Source organism: Leucoraja erinacea, chromosome 10 (assembly GCF_028641065.1).
Source record: "Leucoraja erinacea ecotype New England chromosome 10, Leri_hhj_1, whole genome shotgun sequence".
NCBI classification, from domain to species: Eukaryota; Metazoa; Chordata; class Chondrichthyes; order Rajiformes; family Rajidae; genus Leucoraja; species Leucoraja erinaceus.
The window spans coordinates 53,741,225-53,760,037 of NC_073386.1; the positions used below are offsets into that span (position 1 = coordinate 53,741,225).

Sequence of the window (18,813 nt, forward strand, 5' to 3'; positions counted from 1 at the left end):
ATGGAGTCAATGGGAGGGTGGAGGCTGGTTTGTGTGAAGTCTAATCAGCTTTTAGTTCTCAGCTCATTTTTCACTAGATATAACATTGCAGATCCCATACATCGGCAGGCAGGGTTGTATAAAAGGATGGAAGCCATGGTTCGATGGTGGCAGTCAACTGAAGAAAGGTCCCGACTCAAAACGTGGCCCAACCATTCCCTACACAGATGCTGCCTGACCTGCTGAAATCCTCCAGCAATTCATAAGTGATAGGAGCAGAAGTAGGCCATTTGGCCCATCAAGTCTACTCTGCCATTCAATCATGGCTGATCTACCTTCACCTTAACCCCATTCTCCTGCCTTCACCCCATAACCCCTGACACCCATACCAATCAAGAATCTATCTATCTCTGCCTTAAAAATATCCATTGACTTGACCTCCACAGCTCTTCACAGGACTTGGTGTTTAGTTCAAGGTGCCAGCATTAGCAGTTTCTTGTGACTCAGTCACAAACTGAGACCTATTTGAGAAGCTTGTTTTCACGAGAGAGTTAGATTTAGCTCTTAGGGCTAAGGGAATCAAGGGATATGAGGAAAGAGCTGGAACGAGGTACTGATTTTGGGTTATGGGCCATGATCATATTGAATGGCGGTGCTGGCTCAAAGGGTCGAATGGCCTACTCCTGCACCTAGTTTCTATGTTCTATCTCGGCCTATATTCCAGAGCAGCTCTGAAGGATTGCTGGTCTCAGTGTGAAAACATCCTTCCATGCCAGTGTAGGCATTGTAACAGAATGTCCAGAGGTAACCTCTATCAGTGACCAATGCGTAGGTTACGTTTAGGTTAAACTCATATGGATATGCAGGGAATGGGTGGATTATGTGCGAGCAGATAAGAGTTACTTTAGACCATTGGTTCTTAACCTTTTTGGCACCAATACGCGTATACGTGAACAAAATACTGTATGTGGTATGTACCTTTGTTAGGTTCCTAAACATGGGCTCAACAAATTGATATGTTATTTGTGTCCCCTTCACGACCCCCGGGAAAGCCCCAAACGACCCCCATAGGGGGTCACGAGCCCCAGGTTAAGAACCACTGCTTTAGACTTTTACTTTTAGACTTTAGAGATACAGCACGGAAACAGGCCCTTCAGCCCACTGAGTCCATGTTGACCAGCGATCACCCCGTACACTAGCACAATCCAACAAATTAGGGTCAATTTACAACTTTACCAAAGCCAATTAACCTACAAACCTGCACAGCTTTGGCGTGTGGAGGAAACCGGAGCACCCGTAGGAAATCCACATGGTCACAGGAAGAACAAACTCCGCACAGACAGCACCCGTAGTCAAGATGGAACCCGGGCCTTTGGCTCTGTGAGGCAGCAACTCTACTGCTGCTCCAATGTGCCGCCCTTGGTCGGCATCCTGTCCAGCACAGACATTGTTCACTTTAAGGGCCTGTCCCATGATGCGAGTTTACCCAACAGCTCTCCCGAGTTTAAAAAAAAATCAAACTCGTGGTACTTCATCACGAGTTTTTTCTAGTTTGGAAATTTTTCACACTGTTGATAAAACTCCACGAGTTTCACGAACTTTTTCCCGAGTACCTGTCGTTAGCGTTATGAGCCGCTACGAGATGTCCACAAGCTCCCATGTACCCGCTACGTACATTCTACGTACTTACCACGAGTTTGATTTTTTTTAAACCTGGGAGAGCTCTTGGGTAAACTCGCATTGTGGGGCAAGCCCTTTAGTTTATTACTCTCAAATGAATTGACATACAGTGCAAAACCTTTTGTTTTGTGCTATCTAGTCAGCAAAAAGACTATACATAATTACAATCAAGCCGTCCAAATTACAGATATAGGATAAAGAGTGGTGGGCCGAACAGCCTGTTCCTGTGGTGCACTATTCAAGATTCAAGATTCAAGAGAGTTTATTGTCATGTGTCCCAGATAGGACAATAAAATTCTTGCTTTGCTTCAGCACAACAGAATATAGAAGGCATGAATACAGAACAGATCAGTGTGCCCTTATACAATATTCTATATTCTATGTGGGGTTATGTCTATTATTGTCATGTGTACCGAGGTACAGTGAAAAGCTTTGTTTTGCATGCTATCCATACAGATCAGATACTGTACATAAATACAATCAAATCCAACCTGAGTACAAAAGCTAGAGCAAAGGGGAAGATACAGAGTGCAGAATATTGTTCTCAACATTGTAGCGCATCAGTTCCAGAGACAAAGTCCAATGTCCGCAATGGGGTAGAGGTGAATCGGACAGCACCCTCGCTTATGGAAGGACCGTTCAGAAACCTGATAGCAGAGGGGAAGAAGATGTTCCTGAGTCTGGTGGTGCGCTCTTTCAAGCTTCTGTAACCTTTCTCCTGACGGGAGAGGGAAAAAGAAGGAATGACCGGGATGGAAAGCTGTTTGATTAAGATGGCTGATTTTCCGGGGCAACTTGAAGTGTAGATGGAGCCAATGGTGGGAAGTCTGGTCTGCGAGATGGTCTGGGCTACATCCACGACTCTTTGAAATTTCTAGCGATCTTGGGCAATGCTGTTCCTAAACCAAGCTGTGATGCAACCTGGCAGTAGTTTTGTATCGTGTTCTGTTCAATAACTGTTATTCCATTGTGATTGGGGGGCTTGCTGCTTGCTGATTATCTGATATATTTCTCTCTTTACAACAGTGAGTACCATTTAAAAATACTTCATTAATATTGACATCCAGCAATGGGTGTCCTGGGGTCAAGACATTAAAGTTCATTTTATTTTTAAATAGGGCTGCAACAAAATCCAAAATAATTGCAACCTTTCCTTCTTTTTTTAAATAGGGCCCAGCGCTATAAACAACCAAAGCTCATTATAAGGACAACTGCTGGATCATGTGTCAGAATGTGAACTTGCTGTGGTTTATTAAGTAGATGGCTGAATGACCATACTTCTGCTATGGAGATGCATCGAGAGAACAGTTATACAAGAGGTAAGCCAAGAAGAAATGTATTCATTAAATTAAACTGTTTTATTTAATAACTATTAACGCTAACATCTAATGGCATGACTCCTCAGAGCATCAGTGTATAGAGGGATCTTGGGCTCCAAATCCCCAGTTCCCTGAACACAAGTAGATTGCACACAGTGTGGCACGGTGGTGGAGTTGCTGCCTGACTGTTCCAGAGACCCAAGGTCGGTCCTGACTACGGGTGCTGTCTGTACGGAGTTTGTACGTTCTCCCAGTGACTGCGTGGGTTTTTTCTGTGATCTCTGGTTTCAGAATCAGAATCAGAATCACACTTTATTTGCCAAGTATATTTTGCAACATATGAGGAATTTCATTGGCCAGGTCAGTCAGTCAGTGACGTTGGAGCTTCCCGACTAGCCTCTCCCGAGACTGCGAGGCCTTGATGGTAAAGTCCGCGGTGGGAGCGATCCAGGCAAGGGATCCGCTCCGATGTTAAGTCCACTCCCCGCGGTGGGGTTCACGACAGCCCGAGGAGGCTCCCAGCTCCATCGATGGTAGGCCGCAGAGCCCAGAGAATGCGATCCGAAAATTGATCACATCTCCAGGAGGGTACGAACCTGAAAAAAAGTTTCCCCCAACCCCTCCCCCCTCCCCCTACATAAAACAAACCGAAGAGCATTAAAATAAAAACTTTTAACAAGCTAAAAAATAACAAAAAGAGTGAAAAGATGAACAGACTGCCAGCAGGGTAGACATCGCCCTGGCGCCCCTGGTAGTCTTTCCTCCCACATTCCAAAGATGTGCAGGTTTGTAGGTTAATTAGCTTCTGAAAATTGTCTGCAGTGTGTAGGATAGAACTAGTATATGCATGATTGCTTGTCGTCGTGGACTTGGTGGACTGGCGGGCCTGTTTCCACGCTTTATACATAAACTAAACTAGAAAGAGGGGTAAAGAGGTTGTATGGTATGCATGCCTTCATTAGCTGGGGCATTGAATGTAAGGGTCAGCAAGTCATGTTGCAGGACTTTGGTTAGGTCACAATGAGAAGATTTTGTGCGGTTCTGGTCGCCACATTACAGCAAGGATGTGGAGGCTTTGGAAAGGGTGCAGAAGAGGTTTACCAAAAATGATGCCTGGATTAGGGGGTATTAACTATAGGGAGATGTTGGGCAAACTGATTTTGTTTTCTTGGGAGTATCCGAGGTTGATGGGTGGCCTGATCGAAGTTCATAAAATTATGAGAGGCGTAGATAGGGTAGACATTCAAAACCTTTCTCCCAAGGAGGAAATGTCAAAGTCCAGTGGGCATAGCTTTAAGGTGAGAGGGGCAAAGTTTAAAGGAGATGTGTGGGGGCATATTTTTTTACACAGAAAATAATGGATGCCCAGGACACGCTGCCAGAGGATGGTGGTAGAAGCAGATAAGATCGTGGTATATTAGAGGTTTCCAGAAAGTACATGGATATGCGGGGAATGGAGGGATGTGGATGACGTAAGGAGAGGAGAGGCAGAGGAGATTAGTTTAACCTGGCATCTTGTACGGCACGGACTTTGGGGCTGAAGGGCCTGTTCCAGTGCTGTGCTCTTCTATCTTCTATGCTCTGATGACATTTTCTTCACACTGTTGTGGAATGCCTATCCTGAATTCTACTGGGTTCATTTAGACCTGTGATATTATTTCTGATTGCACAATTAAACTGGTCTTGACGATGTTGTGATTTTAAAGCAACGGGCAATATTTATACAAAAACAAATGTACATAATGTTGATCTTTGTCAAATTAACCTTCGATGTGACACATTGTGTTATCCCCAAACGTATTGCTCCATCTTGAAACAAAGATGGATTTTCATTAATTTATGTGCATCATTTTGTTTTACTTTGAATGTTATCCAACAATCTTGAAAGATTTACTGAAATAAATAAGAAGCCTCTGGCATGGTTACTGTGATAGATTAAGAGATGACAGGTGGACAAGAGAGAGAGAGAGAGAGAGGGAGAGAGACAGAGAGAGAGAGAGAGGGAGAGGGAGAGGGAGAGAGAGAGAGAGAGAGAGAGAGAGAGAGAACCTGTGTAGGAAGGAACTGCAGATGCTGGTTTAAACCAAAGATAGGCACAAAATGCTGGGGTAAATCAGTGGAACAGGCAGCATCTCTGGAGGGAAGGAATGGGTGATATTTTGGGTCGAAGCCCTTCTTCAGACTGGATAGGTTACCCAGTAGTTAGCACACATCTGGTAAAGTCCCTTGTTATTCTCTGCAGTGGCAGTAATGGCTTGTGTGTTGGTTAATGTTCATCTGAGAAACTATTTAGTTCAGTTCTAGTTCTGGTTCTGGTTCCGGGTCCAGCTCCAGCTCCAGCTCCAGTTCCAGGTCTAGTTCTAGTTCTAGTTCTGGTTCTAGTTCTGGTTCTAGTTCTAGTTCCGGATCTAGTTCTAGTTTTCGTTCTGGATCTAGTTCTAGATCTAGTTTTAGTTCTTAATTCTAGTTCTAGATCTAGATCTAGTTCTAGTTCTAGATCTAGTTCTAGTTCTGGATCTTGTTCTAGTTCCAGTTCCAGTTCTAGATCTAGATCTAGTTCTAGTTCTAGTTCTAGTATGTTTATTATCACGTGTACTGAGGTACTGTGAGAGTACTGTCACGTGTACTGAGGTACCGCCAAACACCCAACTTGCACTAAATGAAGAAGGGTTCCATTCCAAAATATCACCTATTCCTTTTCTCCAAAGATGCTGCCTGACCCTCTGAGTATAAACCAGTATTTGCAGATCCATCCTCTCACTGACTTGTATGATTTATATATAGTTTGTGTGCAATCTATGTTTTGTGTGTGGTCTGTGTACCCGTGAAGCTGCTTCAAGCATGATTTTCATTATACCTCAACCTCATCATACATGTGCACATGACAACAGGTGAATTGACCATTCATGTTTAAATCTGTTTTGAAGAAAGTCTTGAATTGTTGAGTGAACGCCTTTCATGAGCAAACAGGGGCAGAAGAAGGGCTCCTGAAAGAGGGCTCTGACCCGAAACGTCACCTACTCCTCATCCCCAGTGATGCTGTCTAACCTGCTGAGTTACTCCAGCACGTTGTGTCTGCCTTCTGCGTAAACCAGCATCTGCAGTTCCTTCCTACACCGATTGTTATCGTTGGATCGTTTGAAGCGACAATTTCCCGCTCAGTGCATTAAATTCGAAAATGTCAATGAATCTTTAGTATCTCACAGAACCTCCATCCAATTTCCCTTTTATCACCATATCTGGAGGGATTATTAGATCTCCTGGATGTTCTGATGGGTGACATTTATAGCATATTGATTAATGGACTTGCGCTGAATTCTTAAACACTTATTCTGACACATACCAATTGAAAGTAAATATTAAGAAGCACATTATACATTGCTGCAAGCAAAATCAGCCCTTTGATATTTCTCAAAAGGACACAAAGTTCTGGAGTAACTTAGTGGATCAGGCAGCATCCCTGGGGAACATAGACAAGTGAGGCTTCGGGTCGGGGCCCTTCATCAGAATGACTTTGTTATTTGTCCTCCTCTTTCTTTCTCGCTTTTGTTGAAAAACAGGTTTGATGCAATGTTCATATGCAAGCCTAACTCAAACTTTTTCTAAGTTTCTGAACACTTTGGGGCACCTGATGTATTGGATCCCCAGGGATACAGAAAGAATTAAGCAGAAGGAACCAAGCTGGTTTGTTTATTAAAGATCAGGCTAGCAATATTCCTGAGAATCAGACTTCTAACCAATTTTCCTTTATGTCTAATGTCTTCTTTTTAGTTTAGGTTTATTATTGTCACATAAGACAGTGTACACCAAAATATTTTGTTTCGCATGCTATGCAAACAGATAAGACAATAACTACTGAAGAAGGGTCTTGACCCGAAACATCACCCATTCTGAATTACTCCAACATTTTGTGTCTATCTTTGGTGTAAACCAGCATCTGCTGTTCCTTCCTATATATATCTATATTACTAAAAGTCTGATCTTGACCACTTCCTGTTCTGTTTATTGATTTTAGTAAAAGAACGCTGCCACTTACGGCTATGAATTTTGGTCATCTTACTCAGAGCCCCCCTCCGCTGTGCAGGACAAGAGGATTTTCCCCATCGATTAAAAATAAATGAGTTATTAGCGTTTAAAAAATGTTGAGATTCTCTCTCCTGAAGGCCATACCCCTTCCGGAGGAACTATAAAACCCAGAAGTGTTGAGTGCCTCAGTCAGTCTCTGCAAGATGGGGGAGCAAGACGTGTCTCAGTCTGAGCTGTGAATAATCACTGAACACATGTCTACTAAACCGTGAGTGGGGTTTTACTGACCTTGAGTGCCCTTAATGTGGTTTGAAAATGTGGTTGGTTTGAAATAAAGCACTGTAAATGGTTGTTGGTGGTGGATGGTTCGAAATAAAGCACTGTAAATGGTTGTTGGTGGTGGTTAGTTCGAAATGGCAAATGATTGAAAGTCTAAACTTGACAACTTCCTGTTTGCACTGTATATTGATTTTAGATAAATGCTACCACTTACGGCTGTGATTTTAGGCCGTCTTACTCAGTCCCCCTCCACTCATCAAGATTCTTCCCATCAATGAAAATAAAAGTGTTATTAGTGTTTAAAAATTTTGGGAATCTCTCTCCCGTCAATCTCGCCATGAAGACCACACCCCTTCCGGTGGGAGGTGGGAAGGATTATAAAACCTGGAAGTGTGGGTGTGGCTCAGTCTCCGCAAGATGGGGAGGGAGAGGTCACGACTCTGTCTGAGCTGTGAATCAACTGAACACACTGAATGTCTACTGAACTGTGAGTGTGGTGTTGATATGGTGTTTATATGGTGTTTATGTGGTGTTTTGTGTGGTTTTATGGTGGTTTCACCCTGCTTGAAATGGTATGAAACTTGCACCCTGCATTTGAATGTGGTGGCCTTGCAGCTTGCATGAAATGGTATGAAACTGCATTTGAATTTGGTGGCCTTGCACCCTGCATGAAATGGTATGAAACCGCACTTGAATTTGGTGGCCTTGTACCCTGCTTGAAGTGGTCGGAAACTGCACTTGAATTTGTTTGCCTTGCACCCTGCTTGAAATGGCATGAAACTGCACTTGAATTTGGTGGCCTTGCACCCTGCTTGAAATGGCATGAAACTGCACTTGAATTTGGTGGACTTGCACCCTGCTTGAAGTGGTATGAAACTGCACTTGAATTTGGTGGACTTGCACCCTGCATGAAGTGGTATGAAACTGCACTTGAATTTGTTGGCCTTGCACCCTGCATGAAGTGGTATGAAACTGCACTTGAATTTGTTGGCCTTGCACCCTGCTTGAAATGGTATGAAACTGCACTTGAATTTAGTGGCCTTGCACCCTGCTTGAAATGATAGGTAACTGTACTGTTGCAAGTAAGAATGTCACCGTTCTCTTTGGGACATATGACATTAAAACCCTCTTGCTTCCAGGCATTCTTATTGCTGCTGTAAATAAGAATGTAATTATTTGTTGTTAGTTGCTACATATGACAATTAAACATACTTGACTCCTGAAATCCTATCTTCTCAGGAAACCACAGCTCTTAAACCACGGAACCTAGGCTTCCTAATTATTGCTACTTGACTTACTTCACTTCCATTCCTGTTTTCTCTTCCCATTTAACTGTGTTCATGACATTCAGCATTCGGCAGCTTCACTAGTTCAAAGAAGTAGTCATGTAACTTTAATTACACAACACACACTGAAAAGACTTATCATGGTAATTCATTCACTCCTTCTTTATCTGTAAATACAATGAGATAAATTGAGCTTCGGATTTGAGCTGCAGATTTAACACCAGAAATGTTTTTGAAAGTAAAACACCCTCTGTAAGGTGAAGCTGGCATTTAAATGAACAATTTTTTCAATGGCCCTGTTCACATCGGCGATAGAGATGATTATTACCGGGTGACTTGTTCCCAAAGGGTAATTTGGTTGGTGATCTGTCAGCAGTACTAATGAGCCTAGAAGAGCAGTAAATGACCAAAGCCCAGGTTTCACATCTAATTGGGAAAGGCACAGTGGTGCAACAAGTAGTTTAGTTTAATTTAGAGATACAGCGTGGAAACAGTCCCTTCGGCCCTCCAAGTCCGCACTGACCAACGACACCAAGGACAGTTCGACAAATGCCAATGAACCTAGAAACCTGCATGTCTTTGGGATGTGGGAGGAGAACAGAGCACCCGGAGAAAACACACGCCGTCACAGGAATAACCTGCAAACTCCACACACAGACAGCACCTGTAGTCAGGATCGAACTCGTGTCTCTGGCCCTGCAAAGCAGCAGCCCCACGCCTGCACCACTGTGCCGCTGTAAAAGCTCACCTCCAAACTCGTGGAACTTGGAGTCAGTACTCACCTCTTCAAGTGGATCCTGGACTTCCTGACCAACAGAGAGGAGGTGACCAGAGAGGAGGTGACAAATTGTCCTTTGCCATAATCCTGTGCACTGGTGCCCTGCAAGGATACGTTCTCAGTTCCCTTCAGTTGTACACCGACGACTGTGAAGCCAAGTATAAATCAAACTCAATTTATTATTTCACAGACAACACTGCCGTGGTGGGCTGGATACACAATAATGACGAGACAGAATACAGGAAGTAGACAAAGGAGATAACGATAGACCAGAAAGCAAAGTGTTACACACACATACCCGGGTGCATACGTGACAGTACTAAACTAAAGTATCGTAAACTAAACTAGGGGCGGCAGTGTGGCGCAGTGGTAGAGTTGCTGCCTTATGGCCTGTCCCACTTGGGTGACTTTTTAGGTGAGTGCAGCAGACTCTGTGCTCGCCACATGGTGGCCACATGTTCGCTGGTGGTCTCTGGTGAGTCTCCTTCATGGTCGCGAGGAGTTCCCGCATTCTGGGAACTAGTCGCAGCCTCAGTATGGTCGCCGCAAATTTTTCAACATGTTGAAAAATGTTCTGCGACCAAAAATTGGTCGTCATGGAGATAATCGATAATCCTGTAGTCGTAAGTGCAGTTGTAGTGGGGTCGCCATGTAGTTATGGGTAGTCGAGGTAGTCGTAGGTAGTTTTAGTTAATCGCCTTTGCTGACTGGTCATTTTCAATGGCTCATTGGGGGAAAAAACGTATGTAGTAGTTTTCAGAACCAAGGAGAACCGACCGGTAATGTTAAATGTTCGCCAAACTTCACAGGCGTGTATCTCTGGCTTATTAAAAGTTGTCTGGCTTCTTAAAAGTTGTCTCCACTCCTTCTCCCCACCCCACCCTCTTTTAAAGGACTTGCTGTACACTGCGCTAGCTATCTTAATTACAGCACCAACATTCCTGTTTGTTGCAGTTTGTGTCTTTATCACCTTGGCTTTGCACCGTGTGAATTTCAGACAGCGCTCTCCCTGCTTGTCCTGGCCTCCGCCTTTGCGATGTGTTTGTGTGTGTTCCACTCTGTCAGTCACCGTTCCAGTTCCCGGTTTTTCAGGCGACTGGTGACAACATGACAGTCACCGGCAGTCCGCTGAAAAATCGCCTAAGTGGAACAGGCCCATTACAGTGCTTGCAGTACCAGAGACCTGGGTTTGATCCAGACCACGGGTGCTGTCTGTATGGAGTTTGTACGTTCTCCCCGTGACCGCATGGGTTTATATCCGAGATCTTCGGTTTCCTCTCACACTCCAAAGACGTACAAGTTTGGAAGTTTGTCGGGTAATGTTAATGTCACAGTTTGCCCTCTCCTCATTCTCATCCACTTCACCTCCCAGTACTTTTCCACCGGTCCCTCCTTCTCCTCACCTGCCTGCCTGCCACTCCCCTCTCATCAACCCAACTCTCCTCACCTGTTGCACTCAGTTGCCTCTGATCACCAATTAACCCGGTATATAGACTCTCCTCACCGTTCACACAGTGCCAGATTGTTCTCAGCATTCATGCAAGACTCTCCAGCGATATCCCGACTGACTACACGGATTCAAACCTGCCTGCCCCTGACCATTCCGTCCTGTCGTCTTCCCGGATATCACCTCAGCCTTCTGTCCCCGACCACGGCCTTCGTCCCGTACCTCCTGGTTTCTGTCTGCCTCTCTCCTGGGCTGTTTGGTGTATCCCTGCAACGGCTCCTCGACTTCCTGCCTGTCCCTCTTCGGAACCCTCGCTCAATCCTGAGCCTCTGTGTGAGTACGGTGTACCCATTCCTGTGTTACTACTCTGTGTTACAGTATCGTAATAAAGTTCATGACCAATTATACCTGCCTGATTCTGTGCTGCTATTGGGTCCAAGCTATACCCGTTACAGTTAATTTGTGGGGCTCACTGGTCAGTGCGGACTCAGTGGGCTGAAGGGCCTGTTTCCGCGCTGTATCTCTAAACAAAACTAGAGCTGCTGTGTCAAAGCTGCTGCCAGAGACGCAGGTTTGATCCTGGCCTCCGGTGCGAACAGCGTGTGTGGTTGAACATTCTCTGCTGTCCAGTTCTATGCTGTTCCATGACCTTGAAGGAGAGCATATGATGAATTAAGATGCACTCCATCTGCCCCTGAGCTATCTGGTTGAGAATGCCACAGAATAATTTAATGATAAGCTCATCTTCATTTTGGCTGGCACTTTGCAACCGAGAATTGATTGAGTTGTCACCAAATTTCGCATCCACTGACATACAGCTAGAGATTTGAATGTCTCTGCTGACATATCATAGCACCGTGCTAATATAACCTTAATTGTATTGCCTTTCTGCGCGATTACATATTCACATTTGCCTTTTGCCTCTCGAATCAATGAGCTATTTAAGTGAAAGAATGAAAATAGGATTTACTCAGATTGGAACAAGTAAATTATTTTCTGCTAAACACATTGTCAGAGCACAGCTATAATGGGATCAGTGGTCCTCCCTCTGAGCTTTGCTATTGTCAATATAAATTGGCAGCAAGAGAGCTGAGTACAGGTAACATTTCAAAACTAGAATCGAACACGCTGGTATTGATCACATTATTGTGGGTCTGCCTCTAAGCTGTTGAGAAGTTTTCCTATTTATGAAATAGATACTCTGCACTCCATAGAACTTTAACTGGTCAAGAGTCGAGTCAAGAGTGTTTTATTGTCCAGTGTCCCGAAATGGAACAATGAAATTCTGACTTGCAGCAGCACAACAGGCATGTAAACATGTGCAGGAAGGAACAGCAGATGCTGGTCTCCACCGACGATGGACACAAAATGCTGGAGTAACTCAGCGGGTCAGACAGCATATCTGGAGAGAAGGAATAGATGACATTTCGGGTCGAGACCCTTCTTCGCACTGAGAGTCAGGGGGAAGTCTGAAAGCTGCTTGTTTTGTACCTCCTGGTTTCTGTCTGCCTCTCTCCTGGTTTTGAGTATAGGAGCAGGGAGGTTCTACTGCAGTTGGTGAGACCACACCTGGAGTATTGCGTACAGTTGAGGAAAGACATTCTTGCCATAGAGGGAGTACAGAGAAGGTTCACCAGACTGATTCCTGGGATGTCAGGACTTTCATATGAAGAAAGACTGGATAGACTCGGTTTGCACTCGCTAAAATTTAGAAGATTGAGGGGGGATCTTATAGAAACGTACAAAATTCTTAAGGGGTTGGACAGGCTAGATGCAGGAAGATTGTTCCCGATGTTGGGGAAGTCCAGAACGAGGGGGTCACAGTTTAAGGATAAAGGGGAAATCTTTTAGGACCGAGATGAGGAAAACTTTTTTCACACAGCGAGTGGTGAATCTCTGGAATTCTCTGCCGCAGAAGGTAGTTGAGGCCAGTTCATTGGCTATATTTAAGAGGGAGTTAGATATGGCCCTTGTGGTTAAAGGGATCAGGAGGTATGGAGAGAAGGCAGGGACAGGATACTGAGTTGGATGATCAGCCATGATCATATTGAATGGCGGTGCAGGCTCGAAGGGCCGAATGACCTACTCCTGCACCCTATTTTCTATGTACCTTTCCATACCTCTAGATCTCCCTCCCTGAGTGTCAGTCTGATGAAGTGTCTCGTCACCTATTCCTTTTCTCCAGGTTAGTAAATATGGTACTCTTTAAACACCATAATAAACAACAATAAAAAGTTCAGTACGTAAAAAAAACAGACAATTTGATAGAAATGCAAAGTTACTGATGGCATCCCAGAATATTAACAGGTACTCTTTGCATTTAGGTCTATAATTCTGTCCAATGAGCATCAGAAAATCTATACAGGATTGATGCAGTCATGAAATTGTCTAAAATGGCGTGCAAGGTCATTAATCTGAAAGACTTTTAGTAAAGGTCCACTTAAAACTACCATTCTCGCCTTTGCCTGATTCATTTGTATTTGAAGAAGACACAAACTGCTGGAGTTGCTCAGCGGGTCAGGCAGCATCTCGGGGAATTGTGGATAGATGACGTTTCGGGTCGGGACTCAGTTTGAACCTCTCCTGACTAGTTCACAAGAGAAACAAGAACTATCTCTGTTATGAATATTATTTTATACTTATTTTGGCCATTTGTCTCACCACAATGTCGCCATGTTTGGTATCTCCATAGCATATATTTGATGTTAGCATTGAATATCTTCAACCTCTTGTAGTCATGGCTCAAATCATTGATGTAAAATGACACTTTCTGTGAATGTTCTGGCGATTTCTTCTCAATGCTGTGTTTTTTTTTTAATTATCCCACTCATGATATTTGTAATATCTTTGTTTATCTTTTCTATTTCTTTTTTATAGCCTTGAAATTGATTTATCTGCCCAGATGTTTTATATCTGAGCATTTCCCTTCTCTCCAGGGTGAATTATATTAAACACCAGGCTCGATTAAATTGGATTTGGACAATTGGTTATATGATCCTCTCTCTATGGATGAAAAACATTGGAATAGTCTTGCAGTTTCTTTTTGGTATTTTTCTGTCATATTAACATTTTATGTCTTTGTCAAACTTTTCCTTCTTACATTATACTGACATGTTTCTTCTACCCCACAGCTAGCCACTGTCTCTGCAGATTTCAGTGAATAATCCAGTTAGTTTTAGTGCATTTATATTATTTCTGTTGAAATTGAAAACATAGCAAGCAAACGTATATGTTAAATGTAGTCATATCTGACTGATAATTGCAACCTCTGGGCATGTTTTAAGCACCTGTGCTCATGTATAGATTTATATGAATAAAATGAAGCTTCGCATTCCAATAAAACACAAAATTTAGTCACAGCAGCACTTCTGCTGTAGAAAAGAAATTATTAAATTGTTTTCCAGACCACTGCCTGACGCTGCTAAAACTGAAAACTCGTCCAATTACAGGAAGCATGCTTAAAGCCCTGTCCCACTGTACTGTACAAGTTCATTCAAGAGTTCTCCCCGTGTTTGCCCTGATTCGAACTCGGAGATTTACAGTAATGATCGCTCATAAGTAATCGTGGTTCTCGTGGACATTTTTCAACATGTTGAAAAATCTTCATGCATCTTCCTGAGCTTACCTGCTGTTAGCGAGTCTTCCTGAGTACCTGCCAGTAGCTTTACGAGTCGCTAAGAGACGTCCCCAAGCTCCGACGTACCCGCTACGTTCATTCTCCGTGCTTGATTTTTTTTAAACTCGGGAGAGCGCTTGAATGAACTCGTATCGTGGGACAGGGCCATAAGTTTAATTTCAGGTATTGTCACACGTACCGAGGTACAGTGTTCTTTGCAACGTATTTGTTAGTTTTATTTTTAAAAATATTTATCAGATTTGTGAAATGACAGAAAATGTCATCTTTGAATGAACCAAGTTGGCACGCTAGGCCAGTCCCATTTCTACCATCGTACTCTAAATCTTTCCTATCTATACATATGGAGATGTTGGGAGGTCATGTTGCAGTTGTATAAGACATTGGTGAAGACGCATTTAGAATATTGTGTTCAGTTCTGGGCACCATGTTATAGGAAGGATGTTGTCAAGCTGAAAAGGGTACAGCGAGGATTTACAAGGATGTTGCGAGGACTCGAGGGTCTGAGCTGTAGGGAGAGGTTGAGAAGCCTGGGACACTATTCCCTGGAGTGCAGGAGGATGCGGGGTGATCTTATAGAGGTATATAAAATCATGAGATGAATGGATCGGGCAAATGCACAGTCTCTTTCCCTGAGTGGGGGAATCAAGGACCAGAAAACATAGGTTTAAGGTAAAGGGGAAAATATTTAATAGAAATCTGAGGGGTAACTTTTCCACACAAAGGGCGGTGGGTGTATGGACGAGGAACTGTCAGAGGAGGTATGGAGGCCGGGACAATCGCAATGTTTAAGGAGTAATTAGACATGTACATGGATAGGACAGTTTTAGAGGGATATGGGACTAATGCAGGCATGTGGAACTAGTGTCACTGGGCCTGTTTCCACACTGCATCACTCTATGACTCTACATGTCCAAATGTCTTTTAAAAACCATAATTCTATTTGCTCTAACTTCCTCTGGCAGCTCAATCCAGATACGGACTACCCTCTGAGTGAAAAAGTTACCCCTGAGTTTTTCTGTGTGCTATCCAATCAGCGGAAAGACAATACACGATTACAATCGAGCCATCCACAGTGTACAGATACAGGATAAAGGGAATAATGTTTAGTGCAAGATGAAGTCCAGTAAAGTCCGATTAAAGATGGTGTTTGAACCTTAAAAATCCATTCAGGGTGTGCAGATAAAGGGGAAGGGAAAAGTAAGAAATGTTGCTGTTGGAGTAGAGATTTAAAAGAGTGGAAGGATTGTAATGAGTGATGCAGGTGCACTTCTGAGACCAGCATTCAGTGTGTGGGTGCCATCTTGTTTGTAGGCCCTACTGTAAACCTATTGCATTATCTATTAAATAAACCTTTAGAGTTTAGAGGTTTATTAGTTAAAAATAGGAGGCAATTACAACCCAAAAACAAATGTTGAGGCCTTAGAAAGTCTCTGATTAGATTCCCTCATTCCCCGCACTCCTGTTTCTCTTTTGATCTTATTCAATATTTACTGCTACTTAATGATATCAGGGTCGCTTTAACATGTTTTTTTCTGTAAAGAATATCACAGCCCTGGCAGAAGAATGCAGCTGGCTGCCGTAACTCAGACAGACCCATGGACTTTTCAGTCATATGTAAGAAAGTACTGCAGATGCTGGTTTAAATCAAAGGTAGATGTAAAATGTTGGGGTAATTTAGCGGGACAGGAAGCATGTCTGGAGAGACCATCGCTCCAGAGATGCTGCTTGTCCCACTGTGTTACTACAGCATTTTGCACCTACCTTCGACTTTTCAGTCTTGTTCTCCGATTGCAATTGTGGTGACGTGCTGGATGCTGCAGTCAGTAAGAGGCTGCTATTCCCAGTGAGGACTGTGCTTGTGTCTGGAATTAATTGCTACCAGTGCTGTCTTTCACAGAGGCACCAAAGGATTTTATGGTTGTTGTAAGCAACAATCACAAGTAAAATATTTGTTTAATGTATCTGTTATCATTAAGGTCATAAGGAATAGGAGTAGAATTAGCTGATATATCTCTCCCTCCTAACCCCATTCTCCTGCCTTCTCCCCATAACCTCTGACCCTGTTCCTATTTGACATGATCAAATTATCAGAGAATGTGGTTTTAAATAGAATCCACTTTGTGTGTTGGTCCAAACACAAAGCGCTGGAGTTAGTAAAGTTCATAAGTCACAGGAGCACATTGAATCTGAGGGGTACTCAGGGCTGATCTAAGTTCCCCTCTCAACCCCATTCTCTTGTCTTCTCCCCATGGCCTTTGACACCCTTACTAATCAAGAACCTGTCGCTGCTTTAAAAATACTCCATGACTTGGCCTCCACAGCCATCTGTGGCAATTAATTCCACAGATTCACCACCCTCTGATGAAATAAATTTCTCATCATCTCTTTTCTAAAATTAAATCCTTTTATTCTGAGGCTGTGCCCTCTAGACCTAGACTCTCCAGATCCACTCTATCCAGGCCGCCCACTGTTCAGTAAGTATCAATGAGGTAACTCAGTGGTTCAGGCAGCATCTCTGGAGGAAATGGATAGGTGACATTCAAACCTATGGTCCAAAGGTCTATTTCCATGCTGTATCGCTAAAGTCTAAAGTTTAGAGATACAGCATGGAAACAGGCCCTTCAGCACACTGAGCCCTCATTAACCATCAATCAATCACCTGTTCACACTAGTCCTATGTTATCCTTGCGGTCGAGGCCTTTCCGAAGTGTGGTGCCTGCTCACACTCGGCAGTCGATGGAGTTGGGAACCTGCACAAAGGCTCGTTAGACGGCGCAACCTGGGGCCCGCTGAAGGCTCATCGGTCAGCAGCACCGATAACCCTCCCAAAGGCTTATCAGGGCCCAGCCGAAGGGCTGTCAGATGGCGTAAGGGGGTGGGAGCTGGATATGAAGTTGCATCTGTAACGAAAAACTACTGAACTATCCCACCTTCTCATCCACTATCTACACACTAGCGGCAACTTACAGAGGGCCAATTAACCTATAACCCCGCACATCTTTGGGCTGTGGGAGGAAACAGGAGCACCCGGAGAAAACTCATGCGGTCACAGGGAGAACGAGCAAACTCCGTACAGACAGCACCCGAAGTCAGGATCGAACTCGGGTCCCTGGCGTTGTGGGCCGAGGAGCTTTATTCCAGTGTTTCGTGACCCAAGTCACAGAACTACATGAAATTTTCACATATTGTGTAAAAAAATTATATAAATCACCCCTGAAACTCGTCATGAACAAGACTTGCACATTTTTATTAAATTAGAGAAAAACCGGAAAAATTTCGGGTATCTTTAGTACAATCGAAGCTCGTTTAACATTTAGTTGTATGCCAGTTGGCCAATCACGTGCTTTGTTTCAGGCTAGCACACAACATGGCTGAGAGGACTTCACTGATGCCTGTTTTACTGGAGATTCCGATGAAGGTTCTTTGTCGTGGAAAATTGCAACAGGGTAATTGAATTTAGTGAGAAAAGCTTTAAGAAGTCTGAAGAATGTACAGCTAAGTGGATAGAAGTGGAAGAAAGTCTTGAAAGCAAAGTCCCTGCTGAGGTGCTGCAACACAAAGTTTCAGAACTCAAACTGAAAGGTAAGATCTAAAGTCTGAATTTATGAAAATTAATCTGTATGGACTTTAATTAATTTAATTGGACCCTTTATAATGTGAAAAAATGAGATTTGGAGGCTGTACATTCACTCATTCATTCACTCAATCATTCACTCACTTATTCATTCCTGCATTCACTCATTCATTAATTCACTCATACTCACTCACTCATTCATGAAGTTGAGGGTCTAAACTATATGTATCAATAACAAGGTAAAGTATACATTTTCACTAATGCCAGCTTGTTGTAGAGTAATAAGTCTTAACCATCTAATCTCGGAGCTGCCTGAGATAACTTACCGGGAAAAGGTGCTCCGATCGCGAGGCCTATGTATTTAACATAGTGAATATTTATGTAGAATATGTTTATGTAGAAATGAATTGGTGTATATGAACTTGCACTAATTTATCTATGGTAGTAACAGTGTTATTCTCATTAACATTAAGAAGAAGTTGAAATGTTATGAATTGAAGTCCATGCAGACTTAATGACTATGAGATGTGTTTTCTTTGTAGTCTCTGCCTGACCCTTATACTTAATTATATATGATTACAGGTTACAGGAGACATTTACAAGTATACATATATAACTTGTAAATGTCTCCTGTAACCTGTAATCATATATATATATATAGGTATAATAATGTATAGTTTAAATGGACTGCAACACGGAAATAGGCGGCCCTTCGTGTAATATGGGCATTGGCCACTAGATGGCGCTTACTTTCCCAATCTCATTTTCTAACTAGTTTAATTAATTAATGTGCAACTTTTGGCATTGA

General features: G+C 43.2%; 1 long non-coding RNA gene across 1 annotated transcript in view; it reads left to right on the top strand.

The window, feature by feature from the left end:
• The first annotated feature begins 1,643 nt into the window (after positions 1-1,643).
• The window catches only part of LOC129701225 (uncharacterized), a 97,054-nt gene continuing 79,884 nt past the window's right edge, over positions 1,644-18,813 (top strand). The window contains exons 1-2 of the long non-coding RNA XR_008724170.1: positions 1,644-2,978; positions 17,786-18,013. This is a non-coding gene — a long non-coding RNA (uncharacterized LOC129701225). The remainder of the gene's footprint in view (positions 2,979-17,785; positions 18,014-18,813) is intronic.